At 40.0% G+C, this 25,036-nt stretch overlaps 1 pseudogene; it reads left to right on the top strand.

Annotated features, from left to right (window-relative positions):
• The window catches only part of LOC118564001, a 30,331-nt pseudogene extending 6,695 nt beyond the window's left edge, over positions 1–23,636 (top strand).
• Positions 23,637–25,036: the final 1,400 nt, after the last annotated feature.

Below are 25,036 nucleotides of genomic sequence, written 5' to 3'. Positions count from 1 at the left end.
GCTATAGAAATAAACTTGCATTTCCTAAGGTTATCAAAGTAAGTCACAAAGGGTATGTTCCTTTCCGTGCCAACCAATGTCTGATATTTCTTTCCCACGTTAGGAGTCAGCTTTCTCTTTGGGAATTAAAAGTAAATGTTTCATGAGTGCCCCCAAAGTTCAGATACTATTTAGCTTTAGGAAGTAGTTTCACTTTCAGAAAGAAGCGTTCAACGTACTGACAGCGCAGACAGTGTTGGAAAACTTGGGATGAGATCAGGCAGTGTTACTATAAGGTCATTGCCTCAAAATTTGGTAAGGCGTTACATAAAAGCCTTGGGCATGGTGCTCATTAGGCTTTTTTTTTAACCTGCTTAGTGTAAATGTGCAGAAAGGCAATGCTGTACTAGCTTCCATTTTCCTATGCCATGAAATGCAAAGCAGATACATCATGTTGTCAGGTGTAAAAAAAGGAAAAACAAGTATACTTCTGACTGATTGCTTTTTTTACTGTTCAATAAAGTCACAGCAACACATTTACATCTGCATTGTGGGGAGACAATTAGAAAGGTCGTAATTTACACCTACTAATGAACTAACTTTTCATCAACATAGCTGGGAAAATGTTTGTTTGAGCATGTAGCTCAGCTCTTTAAGTTGAGGAAGTAGAGAACAGAAGCCCACAATGGCACCAAGAACATGCTCAAGGACAAGTTTAATGTAACCGTATAGCTCCAGGATGTTGTTGTGGCTGGGGTCCTCTGCTATATCAGCAGACGGGTATTTTTTTACCTCCACCATTCTGTATCCCTCCAACACAAATTGCTAGAAGCCAGAAGGAATTTTTTTTTAGGTAAGCTACTATTAAATAAACAATGATTAAGATGTTCCCTGGTATAAATATGAAATGAATAAACATCGGACTTGGAGGTGACCAGCATCGAACCCTGCAGCTGCTCTGAGAGCCCCGAAAGTAAATCAGCCCCCGTCAGCTTCTTTCTCTCTGAGGTCTGGGTGGGATTTCCATGAGGGAATGTCTCTAAAGGCTTCACTAAGTCTGGATCAGAGAGCCCTGCAGTACTATGACCCTGTTTTAAATTGCTTTTGAATAAACTATGTCTTCCTGTGAGTCATTACCTGTTAGCAACCAAAGGGGGATTTATTAGAGCTTATGGATTATTGGAGTTTGCTCTTAAGCTTAATGGACCTAAATAATTAAAGATATATTAAATCAAAATGACTTGAACAGGTTTACATGCTCCTTAAATTTCCATTCTTTAGATTCCACATTATGGTAGTACTTTTTTTTCTAAGTGTATAAGAAAGCCTTTCACAAGTCTCTGCTCCAATCTGTCTTTCTTTTTTTAATCAGATTTTAACTGGATGTGGATCAGAGTCACGTATCTCTTGCCTGTACTGAGAAAACATTTTTGTTTTGACAGCCAAGACATTTAGTGAAATGAGACATTTTTTGCAATATTTTAAGATGTTTACTGTGTCGACGCTACAACAGTAAGGCAAACCCAAACCCTGATAGGCAAAGTAAACATCTCTTATTATTTTGGTTCGGTTTGAAATAAATGAATATACGGTCTGTTTTGAGCAACTCCTTGTAGGGCTGTGTTATTTACCTTTTTTGTGTGTTTAACAGTTTTTGAGTGTGCTTTTTTTGCCATACAAATCATATTCCAGCCACCCTTTATTAACATCAACATAAAATAACAAGGATGTGTCTTTCAGGAGAAAACGAAATGCACTAAAGCACGATTTTAGAATCGAAGAAATTACATGAACAGAACCTTTATGGTGACATGAAGTGGGCAAAAGATCTCAAAAGCAAAACATCATTTTCTGATGAATAGATGAGAAACAATGTCCTCCTCTTTTAGTCTGCAAAGGGTTATGAAGACATTTACGCCGAGCCACATATGTGGATTTTTTTTTTAATATAGAGAAAATGGAACAACGTGAACCTTCCCAAGAGTGGGTGGCCTACCAACGTTACTCCAAAGGTCCATCAGTGATTCATCTGGAAGAAGAAAAGATCTCAAAACAACATCTAACGCACTCACCAGTCTGAATTTAAGAAAGGCCAGTTTGTATTTGCCAAAAGATATCTTGATGACGCCTAAAAGTATGTTCACGCTAACAAAGCAAATTTTCTCGTTGTTGAATCAGTTTGAATCATTGCTGTTGGTCGCCTGACATTTTGCCTCTCTTGCAAACCATTTGTGCTGACGTCTATCTGCTCGACAATCTCTCTTGTCTGTTCAACTCACCATGAGGGACATGGATTTAACAGAGCCAATCATGGTGCTGTATATAATGTGGAAAGCTGAAAAATGGCGTCAGCAACCCTGGGTTCACCAGATCTTCCATAAACACACCTGGTTCAGTTAGTACCAGGAGCTGAGTCCGGATGACAGTCGCCTCCTGCTGTAGTTTTTGTCTTTCCAGGATCCAATATGAAGACCTGCTTGCCCTTCATCAGGAGGTGGATCATCCTCCAGGACACAAACTACAGCCGTCTTTGGTCAGTAAATCCATCATGGCTCAACAGAAATATTGTGTTATTGTACTATTTAAATATGTAACATGAAAAACAATTTAGCACTTGCATAAATGGATGAGGAGCACCCTTAACATGACGCAAACTGATAGAAAAAAATCAGATTGTCAAACTCGAGTGATATTTTGATTTGCTATAGACACTTATCCATAGCATCTATTCGCAGTTTCACTTTGCTCTGTTCATCCAATTCACGTCATTCACATCGCAGACCGTTAATTTTCTGCTTTACACATGGAAAACATGTAAATCACTTGCTCCCTTCACCTTGTTTGCATTTGGTGTGAAGGTACATTAGGACTTTCTGAAAAATATTCTGTGGACTGGAGAGACAAAATTAGACATTTTTGAAAGGTGTGTTTGTAATTACATCTGGTGCAAATATATATATATATATATATATATATATATATATATATATATATATATATATATTTCAGTCAAACATGGTTTTCAGTCAAACATGGTGGTGGTCGGTGGCAGATTTTCTGCTTGGAGGAATTACCATAATGGACAGAGTTATGGATTCTACTTTTTTCCAGGTTATCTTGAAGGAGAATGTCTTGCAATGAGTTCCTGATCCAAAGCTCAAGTTCATTTGGATTAGACAGCAAGGCAATTTTCAAAGCACACCAGCAAGCCTACTGCGGAATGATGGATAAAGGTTTTGGAGTGGCCTAGTTATACTCAGGACTTGCATCCATTTGAGATGCTGTGGCATGATCTTAAATAGACCTTTCATGCTACATCTGACGATCTGACGAGCACCCAATACAGGTTTTGGGACCATGCTATGCTACACAACCCCAACACTCCCAGGCCCCAAACTGGCCCCCTCTCTTCTGAGCCCACACTACTACAGCGCCGATTGACGCCATAGACCCCCCCCCCCCCCCCAGAGATCCTCAAAGACACAGGGAAGGAGTCCCCACAGAGAAATCAATCAATCAATCAATCAATCTTCATTTTTATAGCACTATTACACTCAATGGAGTGACAGAAGTGCTTTTCAGGTAAAATGAGATGATAAAATGATAAAAGCAATAAAAGTCAATGTCACAGGATAAATAAATAGCAAAATAAAGAAAATAATATAAATAATATCATAAAAAAACACTGGTCTATTGCTCAAGCTCCCCAGAAACAAAGGCCAATGAAAACAGATGAGTTTTTGAAAGTGATCTAAAATCCCCCATGATTCTGTCTGACTTTATGGATAGTGGGAGACTTTTCCACAGTTTCGGTCTCCTTTAGTCACCAGCTGAGTCCTCGGAGCAACTAAAAGCATTTGGTTTTCAGCGTCCTACGAGGACAATGCTCATGACAAAGTTAAGTGAGGTGGGGATGATGAAAGACCATTTATAGATTCAAAAACAAAAGTAAAATCTTAAAAGCAATTCTAAAAGAAACAGGCAGCCAGTGTGGAGAAGATAAAACAAGAGTGGTGAGCAGAGAAGAGTTTACATCCGACTTATAATTCAGTGAAATGAGATTTATTTACCAAATAGATTATATAGTAGCTACAACTGAATATCCCACTCCACTAATTTAGTAATGTTGGCCACATCACGGAGATAATTGGTCTGGTGGCCAATAAACTCTATATACATGAAAAAATTTAATAAAAATAGCTGTAAAATTGATTTTCCCTCAACTCATAAATAGGTGTGTAACATTATGCAGTTACATTTTGATGCTGTTGTGACAGAAGAGGAACTAAGAGGGACGGTTCTGCACATTGTTCAAAACTGTATTAAGTCACTTGCTTGTGTAAAATCCCAATTTCGAATTGGTGTATGTTTATTTAATTCACTCAAGATATTGGAAACTTTGAGGACTTGCAGAAATAAGCAGACACGGACATTTTCCTAATGAGGAAATTAGTATGCAAATGTGGACTGCAGACTACTTATTAAACAAACAGAAATGACCTGCGTGTCTCAGACAATCACGCACCATCCATTCCCAATTTACTACTAACAAAATTCAGTGTAAAGCTTCATTACATTGAAACAATTGAGACAACTTTTTCTCGTTGTCCTCCACTTGTTTTTTTTTCTCTTTGGATGCATGTTTTTAAAAATAGAGCAGAATTTAGTGTCATTGTTTCACACAACAAAACAACAGCATAGCAGCTCTCATTTGGCAGTGGGAAAGCAACACAAAAATATATCCAAAAATAATTAAGTAATGTACAAAACAAGGATTAGCACCAGTTAGGACATTTTTCCTTAAGTGTCTTCAAGTAACTGTTGTGGATTAAAAACTCTTTTCTTAATCTGTTGGATTAAATTTTTAAAGTCCTGAACGTTTTACTAGGTGGGAGTGGAGAAGAAAACAGAAGAGTGTGTTTGGGGTGAATGGAGGCAGTTGCAATGGTTTTGGCTTTCTTTCATGATTCAATTTGCCCATTTTAGATAAAAACAACAAAACTTACATGTGGAGATTAGGTAGAAACTGCATGCAAGTTGCAGAAAGGGGATAAATCGGGTCTTCTGAAAGGGCAACCTAAGCAAAACTGCAGACAACTACGATAGGATCTCTTTACTTTAGATTTGTCTTTTGAAGTACTGTGTTATTTTTAATGCCACGCCAAACAGAGGCTCTATATATCTGCCAATATACTCGACCCTATCTAAACCGCTTCCTCTTATTGGATTTCAACCATAAATAATTGATGACTTTGCACCTCCCCCATCTGCCTCCACCGCACTCTCGTTGTCGCCCCCCCTCTCTGTGTCAGCGTTGGAGAAGGACACTCAAGGTGGAGCATTGTGTGATTTCACATGCTTTGTGTGTGTGTGTGTGTGTGTGTGTGTGTGTGTGTGTGTGTGTGTGTGTGTGTGTGTGTGCTTTCGTTTATCTATCCTGGTGGGGACATTGGCATGAATACACACCAACACCATGGGGACCAAAAACACCATGGGGACCAAAACCATGGTCCCCACGGTGCGAACCACTCCAGTGAATAGAAAATGACTTTCTAATATGGCTGGTGAAGTTTCCTGAGAAGTCCCCAGCAGGCTGTTTTTTGTGACTTTGTGTTTGCTCTATAGCAACCCCAGAGGTCAACCCTGGTATAGCAGTGTGTACACAAAGTCCCCAGCAGGCTCATTTTCTGAAATTGTGTGTGTGCTCTAGAGCGCTACCAAAGGCCAAACCTGGTATTACAGTGTGTGAACTAAGTCCCCACCAGTACTGTTTTTTTCATACAGGCCCCACCAGCACTTTTTATGCGACTGAATGCCATTTTTGTCATTAGAATGTGTTTATTATCCTCTTATACACTTTTTGTTACCTGATTATTACATTTTGGGTCTCATATCTCATGAGAATTTAATAGAGTTCACATTGTTTTTTATTTGTTGAATTTTGTATGCTCAATACAGTTCTCTTTTCTTTGTGCAGAGTTTGTGAGGTATTGGGTGGTGGGTTTAGCCCCTAAAAGTTTAACATTTGTGCATTTAGATAATTATAGATCTTGTGGTTATCTTAATTTAATCATTTTGTGCTGTTTTTTCAGTTGTGAAACGCAGTTGTGAAACAGTGAACGCACCACCAGTCAGCGCTGACTTGTTCAGTGAACTTACGCTCACTTGCGTACTGTACACAGAGAGAACTGCCACTCAGGGCAAAGGACTTGATTCAAGTTTTGTAACTGTAGCCTACTGCTAAAATTAGTGCTGTGTCAACTTGCCAACATCCATGTAACGTGTTCAGTGAGTGTACAGAGCTGAGGACTCCCGTGCAATACATGTATACCACTCAAAGTAGCACTGTGTCTCCCGCCAGTGACCATATACTATGGTCCATGAATGCACCGTCCTTCAGTACTCACGGTGAGCTTGTTAAAGAGTGAATGTGAACCTCAATCAGGGCTGAATCATGAAATGAATGACGCAACATTTTGCTGTTTACCAGTTCAGGGAGTTAGAGAATTATGCACTATGCAGTCAGGGCTCCTGCTAAGCACTGAATGAGCCGGTGAATGCAGTTTTTGAATGAATCTTTTTAATGAACGGATTCTAGTGATTCAGTACAGTCAAAAGAACCGTTGAATGGGATAAACACTTCTTTTGACTGTACTAGTAAGCACTAGTGAAGTGGTTCAGAAGAAATTACTCAGTTGTGGCAGAAACATAACTATGACCTGTTCAACTGTGTTAAAAGTAAACATATATGCGAGTACTCTCATGTATAAATGTAGGTTGCCAGACTCTGCAAAAAGCATCATTTTTTGCAACACACTTAAATACATCAGCTACATCCACATACTAAGCTACTCAAATTATGTTTCACTGTACTGTAACCAAGTATCAATTTGTCCCTCTTTCAATAACAAGAAACAAAGATGAAATCAGATTCAAATGTAATCAGCAGGAATTTATTCTGGGTCTGGCAGTAATGGCCTACCTAAGGCCAATAAAATAAAATATTTTATGGACTGGAACATACCTTCCCTTTAAATCAGTGTCTGTTTGTTTAACTCAAAATATGTTATTTCATTGTAGTGACACAAGCACTAAAAAAAATAAAAATAAAATAATAAAATAGACTTATTCCAGCAACACAAATAGATGCCAACAATATAAATGAAATATAACAACTCAAAATCTTGTGTAATGTCTGTTTTCAATCAGTCTCTTTTCAGTGTTTATCAAAAGTAAATCAATCCTTTTGATGAACAGTCAATCCTCATCACAAATTGTGGTTTTAATCTAAGGGTATGAGTTAGATTGTGAGTTGACAGTGTATGAGCATATCTGCAATTCAGTTGTTTAAATTTTTTATTCTGTATGATAAAAAACTAACATATTTTTTTAGCTTTTTTCTGATATTGTACATTAGGCTTCTTTATGTAGTGTTGTCGGTTGTGCATTCTTTTAATGGGGTTTTCATGAGCCCTTTTTGGTTTTTAAGGAGTTTTTTTTTGAATAGTCAGAGCCGCAATTTGGTATTTCTTAGTCCAGGAGAATTAAATAAAGTGCCAGTAAAGGAAACAAAATTTGCATACCCCCCAAAAAAATACTATAGAGCTCGATAGAAAGAAAATGTTTTCCTGTCCTGGGACACAGCGGTCTCTGCCTGGCTCTGGTCCACCCACACTAGCAGGAAAACAGTGTAAGAAGTGGTGACTTGATGTGAAAGATGGCTAGTAGAGACTGGCTACAGCTTGGCCATGTCTTCTCCCCTCTCAGCATTATCCTAGTGCTAACCCATGAACTTTCCTGCTCTGAGGTTGCTGCTCTGCAGACGTAAAGCAGAGCTTACTGTTGTGACTCTTAAAGAGTGTGGCTTTTGACACTGAATAACAGACTTGCTAGATAACCACTGGGTTCCAGTACCAGCACAGCAGCCAGAGATCACTGTAGTGGAAAACGGCTAGCATTTATCTTTTATCAGTATGTCATTGTCAGTGTTAGCGGCTAACAGCTAGCAGCTAACAGCTAACATCAGCACTTTTCTGTTAACAAATTAAGCATCCTTACACAGTCAGAGAACGTAGGCCCCTCTGCCATGCTCACACAGTATTATCAAAGCTAATTTAGCTGTCTCCAAACTCTTTTCACTGTCTTCCTGAGTTCTAAGCTTATCAATTGCTGTTGTTTCTTATTATCACAGTGTTGACGGAGAGCACGGTTCATTGCAGTTGATTTGCAGATACATTTTCAATAATTATTTAATTATTTCCACAGTGCTATAAGGTTTGGGTTAGGTTATGATTAGGTTATCAGCTGTAATGGAACAACCCACTAGTGTTCTGCACAAATACTACTGCATAGGGAACAATAAGTGGACTTTTCCTGTTTAATTTTAAAATGGGCCATCTCTATACTTGCTGTAGCTGTAGCTTACACATGTGCATAACTGAAGCCATTTTGTATGTGTTAGAGCAGCAATGCAGCAGCACGACAGAGACAAAATGTGAGGTCTTAAATTTGTTAAAACTTTTAATCTAAGGGTATGAGTTAGATTGTGAGTTGACAGTGTATGAGCATATCTGCAATTCAGTTGTTAAAAGTCTTCATTCTGTATGATAAAAACTGTAACATATTTTTTTAGCTTTTGTAATAGGTAAGTCAAATGCTGATATTGTACATTAGGTTTCTTTATGTAGTGTTGTCTGTTGTGCATTCTTTTAATGGGGTTTTCATGAGCCCTTTTTGGTTTTTAAGGAGTTTTTTTGAATACTCAGAGCAGCAATTTGGTATTTCTTAGTCCAGGAGAATTAAATACAGTGCCAGCAAAGGAAACAAAATTTGCATACCCCCCAAAAAATACTATAGAGCTCGATAGAAAGAAAATGTTTTCCTGTCCTGGGACACAGCGGTCTCTGCCTGGCTCTGGTCCACCCACACTAGCAGGAAAACAGTGTAAGAAGTGGTGACTTGATGTGAAAGATGGCTAGTAGAGACTGGCTACAGCTTGGCCATGTCTTCTCCCCTCTCAGCATTATTCTAGTGCTAACCCATGAACTTTCCTGCTCTGAGGTCGCTGCTCTGCAGACGTAAAGCAGAGCTTACTGTTGTGACTCTTAAAGAGTGTGGCTATTGACACTGAATAACAGACTTGCTAGATAACCACTGGGTTCCAGTACCAGCACAGCAGCAAGAGATCCCTGTAGTGGAAAACGGCTAGCATTTATCTTTTATCAGTATGTCATTGTCAGTGTTAGCGGCTAACAGCTAGCAGCTAACAGCTAACATCAGCACTTTTCTGTTAAGAAATTAAACATCCTTACACAGTCAGAGAACGTAGGCCCCTCTGTCATGCTCACACAGTATTATCAAAGCTAATTTAGCTGTCTCCAAACTCTTTTCACTGTCTTCCTGAGTTCTAAGCTTATCAATTGCTGTTGTTTCTGATTATCACAGTGTTGACGGACAGCACGGTTCATTGCAGTTGATTTGCAGATACATTTTCAATAATTATTTAATTATTTCCACAGTGCTATAAGGTTTGGGTTAGGTTATGATTAGGTTATCAGCTGTAATGGAACAACCCACTAGTGTTCTGCACAAATACTACTGCATAGGGAACAATAAGTGGACTTTTTCCTGTTTAATTTTAAAATGGGCAATCTCTATATTTGCTGTAGCTGTAGCCTACACATATGCATAACTGAAGCCATTTTGTATGTGTTAGAGCAGCAATGCAGCAGCACGACAGAGACAAGATGTGAGGTCTTAAATTTGTTAAAACTTTTAATCTAAAGGTATGAGTTAGATTGTGAGTTGACAGTGTATGAGCATATCTGCAATTCAGTTGTTAAAAGTCTTCATTCTGTATGATAAAAACTGTAACATATTTTTTTAGCTTTGGTAATAGGTAAGTCAAATGCTGATATTGTACATTAGGCTTCTTTATGTAGTGTTGTCTGTTGTGCATTCTTTTAATTGGGTTTTCATGAGCCCTTTTTGGTTTTTAAGGAGTTTTTTTGAATACTCAGAGCCCCCAAGAGTGCTCTTTTTAAAGCGCTGCATTTGAACCCAACCCTAACCAACATTCTTCAGGCCTTCCTCCAAACATATGCCCGAGGTTGTCAGCAGTATTGTCTGAGGGTTATTCATTTTTGTCACTATTACCACTAAAAACAAACAAACAAATTAACAAAAAGCTTCACATTATATACTGGGCCTCCAAAGTGCTCTCTGAAACTAGGCCAGGAATGGCTTGTGTCCATGAAATGGGAAAATACTTTTAATTATAGGTTACTATTAATTTAGTCAACAACTTGAGGATACTAGGTATTTGATATATTCAATCTACTGAATATATCAAATATCTAGTACAGCCAAAGTAGTAATTACACTGCATCTAGATTATTTAGGTCAATAAAAAGTAAAGGTTTAGAAAGTACAGTATTTCCCTCTGAAATGTAGTGGATTGTAAGTTTAAAGTTGCATAAAATAGAAATACTAGTAAAGTGGGCTAAAGTACTTAGTTAGTGTCCACCACTAGTATAGTGAAACTTTGGTTAAGGAGAGAGACTTTAATGTTAATAATTTTCTAGTTTGCAGTTTAGTGTTAAATATAAAACATTAGTTATTTGCAGCACTAGTCTGTAAAGCTCCCCTGTGAGCTGAGAAGTGGAGAAATATTGTGTGGTCCTCTGCCGAGCCTCAGTTAATGGCCCATCAGCTTCAAAGGGGCCGCCCTCTGCAGAGCAACGCCCTGCCAGCTGCAGCTCTGCAGGTGCACGGTGCGCCCCTCCCCCCCTCCCGCTCCCGCCCCCTCCCTCCCGCTCTCCCGCCCCCTCCCTCCCGCTCTCCCCTCCACACGACGCGACGGGACCGCAGCAGCAGCAGAGAGTTACAGGAGTTTCAAGAAGCGGGAGCTGTCCGACTCGACACCAGCAGCTGGTAAGTTTTAAATTCTCTTATTTTTGATTTAATCTGGCATGATTTTTGAACGATAGGTTACGATTAACAGTGATATTACTCGATAAGTTATGATAAACAGTGATATTTCTCTTAACAGAGTAGTTAGCATAAGCCAGTTAGCGTTAGCTAACCCTGCTAACGCTAGTGTGTTAGCAGGGTTAGCTAACCCTGCTAACACACTGGTGTTGCAGGCTGGTGTTGCTGTCGGCTAATACGGTAAACTACAGGTATTTTATCGGACTGTACCTCTTAAATATAGCCTCCTTTCCTAAGGCCTCTGTTTACAAGCAACAACCTAATTTCCAATGTAATTATTCATGTAATTATTTTTTTGGGACTTGCTTCAGTTTGCACCATTTATTCAGGGCTGTAACGTTACAGTGCGACAGTTTTGACTGCATATGCTATTAAAAATTATTCTATGCAAACTAAAATGGGAGTTTTGCAGCGAGCTCTGTCTCTCTCCTCTGCTCTGTCTGTGGAAGGTGAGGCTGAGCTCCACACATACAACAGGCCGACAGGATGAAACAGACTTTAGGTTTCACGTTATCAAGTCGAGTAGAGCTCCTTGCTGTCATTGGCAACAAAATCTGTCATTGAGATGAAGTTTTTCAAACAATACAGAGCTTATTATACTGATAATGAACTGTTATGAACAGACTCAAAGCAGACATTTACTGTATGTAGCAATTGAGTCTAATTAGCTAAATATATTAAAATAAGTTTTTTTATGAGGCTGACTGCAGCCTGCACCTCCTCTAAAAGCAGCAGTGAGTCTGAGCAGCAGCAAGAGAGGATGCATTTTACCACAGAGCTGTTAACCAGTTTAAAAACCTGTAGCTTTTTTAAACAGTAGTTTGTGTTTGTTATGCTTACTCATGTAAAATTTTAGCAGTGGCATTATCAGCTGCAGCACTGTGCCACTTTTGAAAGCATATAGAGTAAACACTAAAAGATCACACAGGACAAATTATTCTTCAAAAGTCTTGTGCTGTTCCCAAGTGTTGATTCTGTTATGTTATATGTTATATACAAGTTTCTCCTTGTCTCATCTCCTTGCCTCCTTTCCTCTTCCACTCTTTCATCTAGATAGGAGCTTTGAACCACCAAAAGTCTCAGCAGCTCAAGGTGGATTTACCCCCAGAGGAGACGACCACTACCACCATTAACATAAACCAGCTGATAGACATGGACCTGCTCATTTCGAAGAATAAGAAGCGTGAGGTGAGCCTGCAAATATTCCAATACCTACAAGTCATATTTTAAATAGCAATTTAATACTCTTTAAACAGTAATATAACAAAAACACAAATGCTATTATCCAACAAATGTAGGCTATTATATTTATTAAAAATATTCAGCAGAATGAACTCGTCACAAACTTTACGACCTTAGTTAGCATACAACAATAAAATATAACAAATAGCCTTGTTTTATTCAAGGTTTAAAAGAATGAATCTGAAGATTTTTTTGAAATGCTCCTATTATGCAGTAGTTCCCTCTGTCCTTGCACCACCACTGCAGCTTTAATGTGAGCGGATGGATCTTCTGTTTAAGCTAATTACATCTCAGAAAACTACAATTTCTTTGCACAAACAACTTCAGATGGCTATTCAAAGTTACACTGATGGGTTTGTTTACTTCAAAGAAGCAGACATGCTTATTAAAAGTAGCAATCACGTTTCAGTCACATGGCTGACCACTGTATTCAAAGTCATCTTCCATATCATATAAATATTCAGCCATTATTGAGAAAATACTTACCAGTATGCTACAAAAACATTGTGCCTCTGAGTTCATATTACATGGTTGAATTAAGGTACAGGAGAGTTTCAGATTAACTGTAAATGCACTGAGCTTCAGACTAATTGTAAATGCACTGAGCTTCAGACTAGCTGTAAATACACTGAGTTTCAGACTAACTGTAAATGCACTGATCTTCAGACTAACTGTAAATACACTGAGTTTCAGACTAACTGTAAATGCACTGAGCTTTAGACTAACTGTAAATGCACTGAGCTTTAGACTAACTGTAAATGCACTCTTCTTCAGATTAACTGTAAATGCACTGAGCTTCAGACTAGCTGTAAATGCACTGATCTTCAGACTAACTGTAAATACACTTGAGTTTCAGACTAACTGTAAATGCACTGATCTTCAGACTAACTGTAAATGCACTGGTCTTCAGATTAACTGTAAATGCACTGAGTTTCAGATTAACTGTAAATGCACTGAGCTTCAGACTAACTGTAAATACACTGAGCTTCAGACTATCTGTAAATGCACTGAGCTTCAGACTATCTGTAAATGCACTGAGCTTCAGACTATCTGTAAATGCACTGAGCTTCAGACTATCTGTAAATGCACTGAGCTTTAGACTAACTGTAAATGCACTCTTCTTCAGATTAACTGTAAATGCACTCTTCTTCAGACTAACTGTAAATGCACTGAGTTTCAGATTAACTGTAAATGCACTGAGCTTTAGACTATCTGTAAATGCACTCTTCTTCAGATTAACTGTAAATGCACTGAGCTTCAGACTAACTGTAAATACACTGAGCTTCAGACTATCTGTAAATGCACTGAGCTTCAGATCAACTGCAAATGCACTGAGCTTCAGACTAATTGTAAATGCACTGAGCTTTAGACTAACTGTAAATGCACTCTTCTTCAGATTAACTGTAAATGCACTGAGCTTCAGACTAACTGTAAATGCACTGAGCTTCAGACTAACTTGTTTGATGTAAACAAACCCATCAGTGTAAGTCTGAATAACCATCTGAAGTTTTCTGTGAAAAAATTGCAGTTTTTTGAGATGTAAATAGCCTAAACAGCCATGAAATGAAGAGGCACTTCATTCTAAAAATAATATACGGTAGCCATGTAGTAAACAGCTTTCAGCTGCAGGTCAGTGCGTCTTTCTTGGACCAGGTAGCTTAATCACAGTGCTGTTTCATCGCACTTTCCTGCTGTGTCAAATGTGTGGTCAGATTGATAGATCGTTTGGTAAAAGCTTTAGTCCTACCTGCCATCTCACAAATACTGCAGAACGTTTTGTTTATTCCGTCTACACTTTCATGACTTAACCATTTAGATTTCTCCTGCCATTCTGGTTTAAAACATTGTGTTTGGATAGGCTGCTGTCCCATTCTCTGTTTATTGAGGAGCAGAAGAGCTTGACGTTTTTATGTGGTGTTACTGGCCTCAACGGCCGTTGATATTTTCATTGGCCTGTCAATTACATTTGATGGCCAAAATATTATGGCTGACCTAAAGTCTGAGCATGAGACATTTTTCAGGCATGTCAGGACTGACTGGTATTTTGCATGTGCTGACCTCATTTGCAGGGCCAAACCCTCCCTGAAAAGTCAAAAGATCAGGAGGATGGAGAGGAGACAGACGAGCCAGAGGAGGTAAGTGCAGGGGATGTTGCACATAAAGAGTGATGCCACAGATGCAAGCAGGTTAGAATTAGCAGGTTAAAAGCAGGTTACTCAAATTGGGGGAGAGAGAAAGAGAGAGAAAACGTATATGGTTGTGAACACTAATCAGGGCTGTACGCTTACTTTTTTAGGTTGTACTGCTGGAGCTAGCACGTTAAAAAATGTAGTAGCGCACCCGGTTGGATAGTTAAACATGTTTTATTAGTGAAATTCATTTGATATTGATCAGAAATTATGTGAATGCTTATGTTCATGTGATATTTCAGATTTTCTTTTTTAATTCATTTGCAAAAAAAATCTAAAATTCTGGGTTTGGGTTGTCCTCGCGAGGTACTGAGTGGTGATTCCTGAGGAAACTTTTTTTTTTTTTTTACTTTGACACAAAGCTTCAACATAAGAAATACTAAAAAATTGAGGGTCTGAATACTTTCATGACCCACTGTATATATTAGACTTTTTGGTTGTTACACAGCTGGTTCTCTGTTTCTTACCTATTATACTTTATTTTCTTTGTAACAGTGAAAGCTCAATTTTTATTAATAGTTGTTATTGTATTTATAAGCTGTAGATCTATTTTAACACAAAGTAAAAATGGATTATTCTGTAATTGGAAATTGTATTTGAGACTATGTTTTTGGTAACTCTTTCAGGAAATGGACCAGTGCCCTTCAGACCCAGATGTTCCTCCACTGAAGAGAACTGAGAGTGTCTTTGTAAGTTTGCAGACAAACCAGTGTGTATTTTGAAATCAGTTGTGATGACAAAATTACGAACTATATTATTGTTGATGGGAAAGGCGTAATTGGAAAATTTAAGTGGGAAGTATTTAAACTTACTAATTGAGTCCCATCTGACTTTAACTTTTCTAGCTTACAAAGAAAATGCTTGGGATCTCTGAATATAAATCAATGACAAGCAGTGAAAAAAGTGAGGATGAGTATGTGCCTAGTTCTACACCAGAATCAGAAGTATCTGAGAAAGAACTCAAACTGCTCAAGTCTCCAACAAACTACAGTTCATCAAACTCGGATGTTCGACGCTTGAACAAAGGTCGTGTGAAGCCTGTGAAATGCAGACAGAGCACATCTTCCTCTTTCCAATCCATGGCAGATTGTGAGTTATCCGAATCGTCCAGTGACACGGATGTAAAAGTCTTGAGGCTAAAAAAGAAAAAAAATGGTGGTCGAGTCTACGATAAGAGGCAGTACTGTCTGTACTGTTGTAAACCATATGCCAAAATTGCACGGCACTTGGATAAGAAACACAGCAACTTGGAGGAGGTAGCACGAGCATTCAGTTATCCAAAAGGATCAGTGGAGAGAAAGCTGCAGATAACTCTAATTCGAAATAAAGGCAATCGTCGCCACAACTTTGAGGTCCTGGAGGAGGGTAAAGGGGTGATGGTTCCCTCTCAACAAAGCACTGAACCAGTGAATGCAAAAGACTATTTGCACTGCACATACTGTGAGGCATTACTCAAAAGGAAAGTGTTGTGGCGGCACATGAAAAAATGCAAATTGGCAAAGAAAAGCATGAAGCCAGGCAGAACCAGAGTGCAGTCACTTTGTGCTGCTGGACAGCCTGTCCCAAAGGAGATCAATGACAAAGTCTGGTGCCTAGTAAATGGCATGAATCAAGACAACATAACAGACACAATTCGGCAAGAAAAATATATTCTGAAGTTAGGAGAACACTTCTATAACAAAAAAGGGACAGACAAAAGCCAACACCAATATATCAGACAAAAAATGCGGGAAATGGGAAGATTAGTTCTCCTAGCAAAGACCCATGGCAAGCTGAAAACAATACATGACTTCTTTCTGCCAGCAAACTTCTGCCACGTTGTGAAAGCTGTGAAGATGGTCTGTGGATGGAGTGAAGATACCAGCAGTTTCAAGATTCCATCCTTGGCGCTCAAACTAGGCCATAGTCTAACTAAAATAGCAGATATTGCAGAGTTTGAAGCAAGGATGTCAGAGAACAAGAAGGCCCTTGAAAATGTGATGACGTTCAGGACATTGAAAGAGAATAAATGGGATGAGTGGGTGTCTTCGCATGCACTGAGGAACCTCAGAGAGTCGAAGTGGAATAAACCTCTTCTTATCCCCTACTGTGAAGATGTTGTGAGACTGCACAACCACATTGACACAGAAAGGCCCAAGTATCGATCCAATCTTGAAACTGCACCAAATAAGAGGAACTGGTTAAATCTTGCTAAACTAACACTTTGTGAAGTGATCGTCTTCAATCGTAGGAGAGAGGGAGAAGTTTCAAAGATGTCCCTGAATGACTTCATGTTGAGAAACACCTTTGCCAGTAATCCAGATCTTGATCTTGCCTTGACTGACATGGAAAAGAAGCTCTGCAAATACTTTGAGCGTGTGGAAATCAAAGGTAAGCGGGACAGAAAGGTCCCTGTCTTACTCAGCCCAGACATGGTGTCCTCCATACAGATGCTGGTGAGATATCGACGACAATGTGATGTGCCAGATGAGAATGTGTATTTGTTTGGTAGACCTGAGGCAGAAAGTCACCTCAGAGGATCTGATGCCATCCGTGCTATTGCATGTGAATGCGGGGTGAAGGACCCTCAAACGTTGACATCGACAAGATTAAGGAAACAAATGGCAACAATGTCACAAGTTCTAAACTTGAAAGAGAATGAGGAGGACTGCCTTGCAGGTTTCATGGGTCACAACATCAGGGTCCATCGACAATATTATCGGCTCCCTGAAGGGACATTACAAGTTGCGAAAGTTGCAAAGTTGCTTATGGCCTGTGGAAGAGGAGAGCTATCAAAATTTAAAGGCCTGACATTGGACGAGATCAACGTTGATCCAAATGGTAAAACCTCACCTTGCACACACTATTTTATCATTTAATGTGATGGGATAAATGTGTCATAGGTTTGTCATGCTGCTTCACAACATTTTTTGCTGTGTTTATTCAGAGGAAGTACCTGAAGACAGCTCTCTATCTGGAAGTGAAGATGAAGATGTGATGTCGAGTCTATCCTCTAACTCATCAGGTACATTCACTGAACCAGTGGTTCTCGAAGTGGGGTCTGGGCACTCCCAGGGGTTCCTGGGTGTTCACAGCAAGAAGGGGATTCTTTTTTTTTCACTTGTTCACACCATAACCCAATTACAGAATGTTTTGCAGAACTATTTTGTCATGGGTTTAATAAACTTTATGTATGTAAAACATCTAAAGCTTTTATCTAATGGGGGTCTGAAGTCTAATCTCTGTCAGTTTTAGCGTCTTTGGGTGGGTTATCAACCCTGCTATATAGTTAAAAACAAAACAGGTCAATGTTGCCATGGCTTGTGTTCTCATAGTTCATGGAGAGGATGATTTAGTATATTCAGTGCTTCAAGTGAGCTTTTCTAACATTGCATCTTTATGTTTTTCCTTGAAGGTCTAAGACCAGTGAAAATGACTAGACCCGTTCACAGGACACCTACAGAGGAGGACCAGGAGTCTGATGCTTCATCACAGCTAACCAGAGGTATTTTAACGGAATAGTTCATCCCAAGTCAATATTCAATCATTATCTATACACCCTCAAGCTGATGAGAAATCCTCTAGTTTTTTAATACTCTACAGGCGAACAGGCTACAGTTAATATTTAGGCTACAAAAATATACTGAATAGGGGGTTTTCAGCTGACGTCACGCTCACATGACTACTCAGCGCATCCGCCATATTGGGTGGCAGTCGTTTCGCACCGTTGACCTGCATTGTATGACGCCTTAGGCAGTATTGGAAGTGAACAATGGGGAAAACGTGTTTAATGGTTGGTTGCATGGCCCGTGGAGGTGGAGATCAACGCTCTTTCTATCGCCTACCAGCCGTAATAGTGAATCAGTGTGAAAAAACAAAACAGCTCTCTGAACAACGCCGTCACCTATGACTGACACGGATATCCAGGTCCGATTTGGACGGTGTTAAGCTGGAATACGCCAGAGTCTGCGGTGCTCACTTTGTCACAGGTAATTAACTGTTAAGTATTTAAAACATGTAAGAAGAATATATTAATAATAGGGCTTGGGCGTTATGACTTATTACTTTCCGCGGCTGCCATGTTGACTGCCTCCGCCGCCTCTACTGCCTATTACTACCGCATACTGTACTCCCTCTCTCAGCCATGTTTTAATTTGATTAATTTCACCTTAACTTGATTTCAACCATGGTAAACCGTTGCTGTATTGTGGGCTGTAACAGCGCAACACATGATCGCCATGGGAAAAACATAGAAACAGATTAATTTTCCACCGCTTTCCTGCCTGGAGGCGCAACCACGGAGAACAACTGTTAGCGATAACAAAGAGTCGTCGGCTCGCTTGGATCGTGGCTGTAAGACCGAACATAACTTTCCACAGTATCCCGATGTCAATGAGAGTGTGTTCTAAACGTTTGAAACACATAGCAGCTAGTTAAAAGTACATTACATGCGCGAGTGGTTGTTAGCGCTAGCGGTTAGCATGTGCCAGAGCCCCTCTGAGCGCAGCTTACCTTTGAACGAGTTACAGAGATAACAAAGAGTCGTCGGCTCGCTTGGATCGCGGTTGTAAGTCGACCGAACATAAGTTTCCACAGTATCCCGATGTCAATGAGAATGTGTTCTAAACGTTTGAAACACATAGCAGCAAGTTAAAAGTACATTACATGCGCGAGTGGTTGTTAGCACTGACGGTTAGCAGCTACTAAACTAGCATGTGCCAGAGCCCCTCTGAGCGCAGCTTACCTTTGAACGAGTTACTGTGTTCCCACTGTTTGCTGGCTTTATGATCTGCAGCTCCTACCGGCGCCAATACGGTAAATACAACTTAATCTTGCGCTGGTCATTGTTCGGCTTAAATAATTAAAGCCGCGAGCGGCGTCGATCGGCCCTGCAGCCAAGCGCCTTCGCGCACCGCCGGCCGCCAGCCACCGCAGAAGCATGCGACACATTTGCGTCGGATTGTTTACATTTTTACCATCTTATTAAAACTCACCCGTCCACGTATGATGGCGATTTCCTTGATGTACATAACCAGATGTGAACTGGTTGTGAGCCTCTAGATCCTTGTAAGCTCTCATTTCCTCAAGAGTGTGCAGAGGGTTTTTACCGAACACCAGGTAATGCACTATGTCGCCGTGCTCTACATTTGGCCAATCATCTGGATTACGGCTAAACAAGGCACCGTGGAGGGCATAGGGGTCCATATGGTCGATCACGGAACATTTCCTCAGATATACGTCCTTATCTGGTCGCTCTAGCGTGCTGGCGTACTTATCCATTCGCGATACGATAATACGTGTACGACAACTAGAGATAAGGAAGTGTGCCACCCAATATGGCGGACCGGAAGTTGGCCAGTGACGTCAGTGAAAACCCCCTATTATGTTTGAAGTCAACTGTGTATGTCATGGTTTCGAGACACTTGGATTGCAGCGGACAAGCAGTATGAAGGGTAGTTTTATAGGCTTTTTTGTAACTGTTACCATCACCACCCGTTATATAGATGAATGCTGTGGGATTCCCCACGGCACTCTTTTCAAAACATCATTCTGTCAATCTGTTTGCCTACAGGTAGATCAAGGAACTGGACAGAGGAGGACCATGACTCTGATACCTCATCACAGCCATTGAATCACTGTTTTCAAGATGAGTCAAGACCTGTGAAGAAGATGAAACCCACCAAGAGGACACCTAGAGAGGAGGACCCTGAGTCTGGTCCCTCATCACAGCCAAGAAAAGGTATTTGACCAATAACCTGTTTCAGTGGGTGTAATAATCCACTTGATACACAATTCAGAATTTTTTATTATAAATTTCTTTTAATATTGGAGTACTTTACTTTGTCATTTATTGGTTTTTAAGCTGTGCTCTAACTTGTCTATTTAACTTTTACCACAACTTTCTGTCTTCAATGTCTGCACCAGGGAAAGTTTCTGTAATTTTATGTGTTTATATGTAATTTGATGCAAGATACACAAATCAATATCCTCATCATACCTGAAGAAAAAACTTAAATTTTGAAAACGTATTTGAAAATGTGCTTTCTTTAAAGTCTTCAAAGATGCAGTGCTTTAAGTTAACTTTTCTATCATTGAATCTCTGTTTTCAAGACGAGTCAAGACGTGTGAAGAAGATGAAACCCACCAAGAGGACATCTAGAGAGGAGGACCCTGAGTCTGATACCTCATCACAGCCAAGAAAAGGTATTTGACCAATAACCTGTTTCAGTGTATGTAACAATCCACTTGATACACGTATTGAGTCTCGTATGCTCTCAAAACACTGAAGAGCTGCGCCCTGTGGGAAAACTGACGGAAGCCAATGAGAGAGCAGCTTCGGGTCATGTGCTTGTCAAAGTTTGAGGGCTTATGTTGACTCATTAGGCCGGCGCACCGCACACAGGAAGTACATATACATTAGTAAAATACCATTTGGAATTGATTTATAATGAATGCTGACAGGTGCGGAGAGACTAACAGGAGCATCTTGCAAACAAATACTTTTTATTTCATAATTATTTTGCATTTTCTAAATCATTTATGTTTAATGATTAAAGTACTTCTTGATTCTGAGATCATACAAGTTGCTATATATTATAAAGTTCATATATCAATATGACCTGAGTAAAAAAAATTAAAAATTTCGATGACAAATTGTATTTTTCAGGCTTTTTATCTCAAGCCTCCTTAAAAAATTTCGCCGCGTGTCACGTGACCGATGACGTAGTTCGTTGACAAGCGTTGATCTGTTTACATGGCAACACGTTACTTCCTGTTTGCAAAACTCGCTTTTCTCAAATTAAAATAGACGGATAAAACATGTTTAAAATGTGTGTTGTTTATGGTTGTTCAGATACCAACAAGGAGAACGTCTCCTTACACACATTTCAGAACCCGAAGAGTCCCGGAGGAGAGAAAGTCCTCGCTCAATGGAACCGCCCAGTAGCCGGTAGCCTCTAAGCTTTAGCCTCAGACGCAGCGCTGCCTCACGAGTCCTGAGTGGAGTGTCTGTCCCACTCCAGCCGAGACAATCTCTGAGCAACCTGAGCCCAGAGAAGCTCTCAGCCTGGGTTTACTAACGCTGCAGCTCCTCTTCCTCACTCCTCACACCGTGGGAGTGCAGAAATCTGGCTGTCACCATAGCAACCTGCTTTGGAGCGACGCGTTAGCCACACCTCCTCTCAGCACAGCCCTGCTACCCCGCAAAACCCCGAGATGTTTAAATCCGCGGTGGGGATATCAGCCCTTTGGGTTGTGGGTCTATCGGTCTGCTACTCCGGCGCTCCAAGTATTCTCTCTGCCGCTCTGCTACGCTGCTGCCATCCTGCTGCTGCCCCGATCCGGAGAATATAAGCGCCGCGGCGCAACTAATAAATGCGCGTCCGGTCTTACGTCTAGATTATCAAGTAAAATTCCGGGAACAAATAATGCTGAGACACTGTGGTTTGTTCTGATAAAGATCCTTTTCTTTTATGTGCTGTTTTGGCGAATTTCAGCGGCCGTGATAAACGATGCCAGGCAGTCGGGCTTTGACGAGTTGTTTCCGTGTTTACATCTGAACCGCGATTATAAAACCTGATTCCAGCCCATTTCGTTTAATCTCCTAAAATGTTTTATTATTATATAGCCGAATTGTAACAGAAACTTGCGCTGTATTTCATGTTAAAATCATCACTTTGTGAATCCACATGTGAACTTGTCGTTGTGTCTCCATTGCACTCTCTGTAGCTTAGCCGGAGCTAAGTCAACGAACTACGTCATCGTACCACGTGACCCAGATGTGGATTTTCCGCCTAGCGGTTGCCAAGGGGCACTTTTGAGTTCAAAAAAAATATCTTTACCAGCGCAATCCCGATCTTAATGCCCCATTTTCTGGAAATAAGTTTTTCCGAGTTGGTCGATTTTAGAATCAAGAAGTACTTTAAGTAAATTTTGTCCAGCTATTTGGAGGGGCGGCGCCTCAGCACCCCGCATTAACCGGTCGCCACCGGTCAGATGTTTGCAACAAACTCAACTGAATGGTTTCTCTCCTTTAGGATCTCGCCACAGACCGTCGTTCTAATGAACTCTCCTCCAGATTAAAAATAAACTAAAATAAGGCATTATTTTATCACAGTGCTTACAGACAGGAAAAACTGTTGACAATTTACGATTTACGATAATTGACAATTTTTCTTATAGAATTTGCAATAATAGGCTTATAAGGATTGAACAACTCATGCTGCCTTTTTTATGTTCACTTACTGTTTGCATCAAAATTAGGGATAAGAATTGAGAACCAGTTCCAGTTGAAAACTGGCTCAATCCATCAACAGTGGCAGTGCAGCCTCTGGACTGTCTATAGTGCACACACACACACATCTATAGTAATCACCCCTACGAACCTTTATTTCATCTTATTTTATTTTTCATAGATTCATCAAGAAAGAAGAGGAAGATGTGGAGCAAAGCAGAAGTCCACGCTGTGGAACAAAAGCTAATGCACAACATTAAGACTGGCAAGGTTCCTGGGAAAGCACAGTGTCTTGAATGTATCCATGCATTCCCAGATGCACTGAAAGGTAGGACCTGGGATGCTGTGAAATACTATGTGAAAAACCGCATAGACACCTGGAAGCGGCGGTCTACGAGGTAACTGCAAGCTCTTGTTTTGTGTTTGAAAGAGCAACTGTTAATGCAGCTCTCACCATTTGATCTGTTGATTAGCTGAACCTCAGAGGTCAGCTTTTGAAGTTCTGCTGTTAGAGAGCAGTGATCTGCTCAGATTGCACTTTATTTTATGCAATTTATTTCATACATAACAGAATTTTTTTTGTACTGTTATGCTTCTTCAATTCATGGATTAGCAAATGTTTTAAAAAGTTTGTTTAACCCTCACATATTGCTCATATTCTGAGTCATAATTACTCTACACCAGGGCTTCTCAATTCCAGTCCTCGCACCCCCCCTGCCCTGCATGTTTTAGATGTGTCCCTCCTTCACCACACCAGATTTAAATGATCAGCTCGGCATCAAGCTCTGCAGAGGCCTGATAACGAGACACTCATTTGAATCAGGTGTGGTGGAGGAGGGACACATCTAAAACATGCAGGGCAGGGGGGTGTGAGGACTGGAATTGAATTCATTCAAATATTGAAAATATTTTACATTAATGGGTTCCAATTGTAGCAGTTACTGATCTTTACATTAATTATTAACATTTCTGTATATCAGTAATGTTGCCTGCTGTTAAAAATAAATGACAGACTTTTCATTCAACATTTGTGTAGCTTGTTTGTATCACTCAGCCTATGGTGTTTTTACACTGGGTAGTTTAATTGTGTGTACTGTTAGTAGCTACTACAGTTTTGCAAAATTGAACAAAGTAAGCAAAGACTGTTTTTGTAACCTCATGTTCCTTTCCCACAGTAAATAACATCATACTTTGCTAACAGCTCAATTATGGCAAGAAAATTTCCATTGTCTGGCTCATCTAGTGTATTTGCGCTGCCTCTGAATGACATATTCCTGAAGGCTAAGAAGAGTGTTACATCCAGCAGCCGCTTCAGTAGTGCTTTGTTTTTTTTATTTTTGTCTCCATCAATTTTTGTTGTAGGCTGTCAATTCCAGAAGTCTGTAGGAGAGAATGTTGTAGGTTGTAGGTTCTCTCACTCACTTACTCACTCACTCACTCTGGGCCCGGGACAACAGACCGTTTTGTCCCCCCCTATGGGCGGCACCTGGTACCAACCCACTTCTTAAGTCCCCATTGTGTTAGTAAATTTCATATGCAATAAGTGAAAAATTTAAAATGTGAAATCTTAACATTTTAAGCGATATATGAAAATCTAAAATCAAAAAAAAATTTTGGGACTTGGAACCATGTCTGTATCTCATTTAGAAAGGGTGGTCCCCACCGGACACCTTTTTTGTCCACTGTCCCCACCGGGGCAGATAAACGAGTATGTGTGTGTGTGTGTGTGTGTGTGTGTGTGTGTGTGTGTGTGTGTTCGGGCATAAACCATGACCCAGAGTGCTGTTTTCAAAGAGCAGCGAGCATCCAGGTCTGACAGGAGAAGAAATGAAAAAGACGAGGGACAGTTATGAAAGCAAAAAGCACAGTGAAGCACAATAAAATAAGAACAGCAAACAAAAAAAGTAAAAAAACAACAAAAAAAAAACAATGCTACAGCTTTATATTATAGCAGATAAAATATTTATGTTTTGAAAACGAAGAGTGGGTGCAGAAAGAATGGCCTCGTTTTTGCACTTTTACAGGAACACTCGGGTTTCTTTGATTTCTGTCCTTCTAAACTCTAAGACCCTTCACACTGACAAGATTCACTCTGTAGATACGCTCACATTATCGAGTATGCAGATAGGAAGCATTAACAGCGAATTATGCAAATGTTCATCGTCGCCTTCTGACACATTTCATGAATTTCAAAACAGGGGTTGAGGCACATAACTTTACTCTCCAGTGCTGCCTCGTGGCATGATGCTGTTTCGTTTGACATTAAAACAAACAGTCAAAAATGCAAAGACACAACACCAGAAGGTGAAAAGTAATGGATAAACTCAGTCGTTTTAATGTCAGCTACTGTCAGCGGAAAATACACCACCATCTCTGCTTTTTTTGATTTTACCTCAAAACATCTAAGAGCAACTGGTTGTTCGAC

Source organism: Fundulus heteroclitus, chromosome 8 (assembly GCF_011125445.2).
Source record: "Fundulus heteroclitus isolate FHET01 chromosome 8, MU-UCD_Fhet_4.1, whole genome shotgun sequence".
In the NCBI taxonomy this organism is placed as follows: Eukaryota; Metazoa; Chordata; class Actinopteri; order Cyprinodontiformes; family Fundulidae; genus Fundulus; species Fundulus heteroclitus.
Note: the sequence above shows the minus strand (reverse complement) of the source record. Positions and strands in the feature narration are given on the sequence as shown.